Source organism: Silene latifolia, chromosome 2, assembly GCF_048544455.1.
Source record: "Silene latifolia isolate original U9 population chromosome 2, ASM4854445v1, whole genome shotgun sequence".
Taxonomy (NCBI): Eukaryota; Viridiplantae; Streptophyta; class Magnoliopsida; order Caryophyllales; family Caryophyllaceae; genus Silene; species Silene latifolia.
In genome coordinates, this window is record NC_133527.1 from 123,250,895 (window position 1) to 123,254,919 (window position 4,025).

Consider the following 4,025-nt stretch of genomic DNA (forward strand, 5'->3'; position numbering starts at 1 on the left):
TACCGTTCCGACTCGACCTATATGCTAAAATAAACGTGCATTTTATGGAATTTTTGAAATTTTTCAATTTTTTGAATTTTCCTGTATATATGAGAAATGAAATAAACAATGCAAAACAAAAGGTAAACGTGAATGCAAAACAATGATATGCGACGCAAAACCCTTCCCCAAACCAAATCGCACAATGTCCCCATTGTGCAAAATCATGTAATGAAGAAAAAATGGGAAACGGGAGTTTGCGAGAAAGAGGGAAATAAAAACATAATGACATAAAGTAAAGATTTGGGAACTCACAAGACTTTAAGCGCAGCAAAGGAAACCTCCCCAAACCAGCGTGAGCTAGGAGGTTTCAGTAGCCAGCAGTGCTACCAATAAGAACCTGAAAAACAATCAAAACCACGCATAAGACGGAAGAAAGCAATTTTGGAACGTAAAAATTGTGCATAAATGAGACAAAAGAAGAAATAGACAATTCGACGGAAAATAAAGTGGAGTAGAACACTCCCTTAAATCCGCATATCGACCAAACACAGCAGGGGAGAGGTCGTGAAAGAATGTAGCAAGAGCAGGTCGATCGACCTAAAGGGACGATCGATCGACGGATGGTCGTGAACATGTAGCTCCTGTAACCCGCAACTCGATCGATCGACCACTGATACCCGTCGATCGACTGAAAACACTGCTGCAGTGTCTTATTTCTTCGTAATTGCTCAATGATTCGAGCTAATAAGCTCTAAATACCTGCAAATGCACAATAGTACGCGCCCAAAATTGCGCAAAACCCAGAACGAAGTCTAAAACTTAAAAATCCTAAGCAAACAAAATAAAAGCGAAGTTTTCGCGCACACAAAAGCAATAAAAATAGTTCGAAAGCAATAAAATGAAGTTTATAACGAAATTGATCAACTAATAGTTGATCAAAAGGACCAAGGGATGGCCCACTTCGTTAAACTTCGGCTACTAGAGGTAGCCTCAATGGTGCTCATCTCATCGGTTGCACCTTTTTCGGCTTCAACAGGTTGGAGAGCTCAATGGATCAGCTTCGTCATCTCCCCAATCAAGGACTTCCTCGGAATCGTCGGACTCCAAATCTGCCCATTTCACCTTGACGGGCTCATCTTCCACTTCCTCGTCAGTCCCATAACTTAGGCATCCAAGACCTCCTCTCGAAACGATAGGCTCTGTCGCAGTGGAGCATCCAAATGCGCTCTTCCTTCCCAAACCAGCTCTGCATTATCTAAAACAACAAAGTCTTCCTCCTTTTTGCTCCCAATCTGGGGCGGAGGGGTTAATACTGAGAGTAGTAATAGGGACGGTCGGTTCGGGAAGCACAAAGTACGATCTCTTTTCGAGAGACCGTGTTACAGTGACAGCCACATGGCATCCTTCTTTTTAGCAGGTTGGGCAAAAACGATAGAATGTTTCCCAACCTTGAAGGTCAAGGTTCCTAAACCGACGTCAATAACTGCACCAGCAGTGTGCAGAAACGGCCTACCCAAAATGATGGGAATATGGTCATCCTCAGGCATGTCAATGACAACGAAGTCAACAGGGAAGAAAAACTTCCCTATCCGGACGGGTATGTCCTCTAGGACTCCTATAGGCTCGACCGCGGATCGGTCGACCATCCGAATCTGTCATTTCGTGATAGCAAACCGGGTCAACTTGAGTCTCCTAGCTAAACTCAAGGGCATGACACTTATACTGGCCCCTAAGTCACACAATGCCTTCTCAATTGAGAAGGTACCTACTTTGCAAGGGACATAAAAACTACCCGGATCTTCTAACTTAAGGGGCGCAGTGTGAGACAGATAAGAACAAGACTCCTTTGTGAGTGCAACAGTGTGCACTGTTTCAAGTGACCGCTTTTTTGACAACAATTGCTTCATAAATTTAGTGTAAGCGGGTACTTGGTTAACTAACTCGAGGAAGGGGACTTGCACATTAAGACTACGGATAACTTTCTCAAACTTATTGAAAGATACCTGTTTTTGGTCGGCACGAGTCTCTCCCGGATATGGGGTCATGTAAGGAGCACCTTAGCCCTCTCTTCTAATTCGCGCACGCGTCCTTGGACTTTGGTGAAAGTCCGTCACCTTCTCTTTGTTGAAGCTAGACCCCTCCTCGGACCGTCTCAAATGAGACCCATTGACCGTCATTGGATCGAACTTGAGCCGGGATCGACCCATCAAAGACTCGGTCGCCCCTAAAATTTTCGGGATCGTGGTACCCCGAAACAAGTGGTCTCGTAAATTATTTGGCATTAAAGGACGAGACTCTTCAATATCAGCAGTGTTGGTGGTCGATCGACCACCTTCCTCAGTCGATCGACTGGAATGCACAGTTCCAGAAGCTCCTGTAACTCGTAACTCAGTCGATCGACTAGGGATATCAGTCGATCGACGAGATTCTGTGACGCCTTTTTCTTTGAATTGTTCGTTGAAGCTTTCTCTTTGCTTGTTTACGGCTTATCTTTCCCAACAAAGATCCTCAACCATAGCAGGACCGTCAAGGGTGGACCCGCTCCTCAATGTGATGGCATTTAGGGTCTCCTTTTGTTCGGGTTGAGTGGGTAAGTGCCCGGGAGCTCGAGTGTTATTCTTACTGGCCAATTGAGCAATTTGGCTCTCTAATAGCTTCATCCCGGCCTCTCTTGCTTGGGACTCCTTTAGCAACAGATTCTTAAGCTCTGCGCAAACTCGAATTTTGAGATTGTTGTTGTTGCGGCACATAAGGAGGCTTCGATCTCGTTGTTGCTTTTGATGAGGAGGCACATATGGCTGCTGCTTTGTGGCGGAGGTTGAGTGGGGTTTTGGACATTCGGCTCCTCCAACTCGAGTTCGGATGTGGTGGCTCGTAGTAGGTGTTTGTCCGCCTATAGTGTTGAAAGGCGGACATGATTCAAAAGGACTAGGGCGGTTTTTCGAGACATGGCCCTCAACTCCACACCTTTCACGAGACGAAAGGGACCGTCCCGCACAAAGCATTGACTTGGTATATCCCACCTTTAGATGCTCCCCCTAGCTCATACTTGTCGAATCTCGCGGTAAGAGCCTCAAGTGCAGCAACAGAGGAGGATTCAGCAGCTCTCCTCTGGTTCCCTCTCGAATTCCCATACTCGGCCTTGTGGGTAGCTAGATCGTCAATGATCTTCCACCCCTTGGTTGCTCCTAAATTTTCAAAGAATCTCCCATTGGGCTGCAGATCCAAAATGGCCCTCTGATCATCGTACAACCCATTGTAGAAATGATTGCACAAACTCCATTTAGCAAACCCATGGTGCGGTATGGTTCGCACCAACTTCTTGAATCGGACCCATGCCTCATGGAAATTTTCATCTGGCCCTTGTTTAAAGCCCGTGATCTGAGCTCTAATGGCGATCGTCCTTGAAGCAGAAAAGTACTTCTTGTAGAACGCCAATGCCAATGTATTCCAGTCAGTAATCTCCAAGGCAGCTCGGTCCAGATCTCTATACCATTCCCTTGCAGCATCGCGAAGGGAGAAGATAAACATAGTTTCCTTGATCTGGTCCTGGGTCACGCCAGCTGGTGGGGGAATGGAGCAGCAGTAGTCAATGAAGGTCTCCATATGTTTAGCTGCATCTTCATTTGCAGCTCCCCCGAACTGATTTCTCTCTACCATAGTGATGTAGGCAGGCTTTGGTTCGAACTTTCTGGCCTCCCCCGGTAGTTCAAACCCTTTGTATAAGTTCGCGGCCGTCGGCTCAGAAAAACTAGCTATACTCGCTTCCTCGGCCATGACTGAAAATTCTGGAGAAGTAACTGTCTCTACTGAAGATGTAGAAACGGGTGAAGATGGTGGATTCTCCTCGAACAGATCGTTCTCGTAAAAGCTAGAATGAGAACTGGGCTCTTCCAGCTGTTGTTCTTGAAATAATCTCCTCTTAACGTGCAAAGACCTTTCAATCTCTGGATCAAACGGCAGTAATGGACCACCCTGAGACCTGCGCATAAGAGGAAACTACAACAAAATATAAGAATGTTTAAAAACGGATGTTCCTTAAA

General features: G+C 45.9%; 1 non-coding gene across 1 annotated transcript; it reads left to right on the forward strand.

Annotated features, from left to right (window-relative positions):
* The first annotated feature begins 3,271 nt into the window (after nucleotides 1-3,271).
* Nucleotides 3,272-3,378, forward strand: LOC141645060 (small nucleolar RNA R71). The gene has a single exon (XR_012544654.1). It is a non-coding gene; the product is annotated as a small nucleolar RNA R71 (small nucleolar RNA).
* Nucleotides 3,379-4,025: the final 647 nt, after the last annotated feature.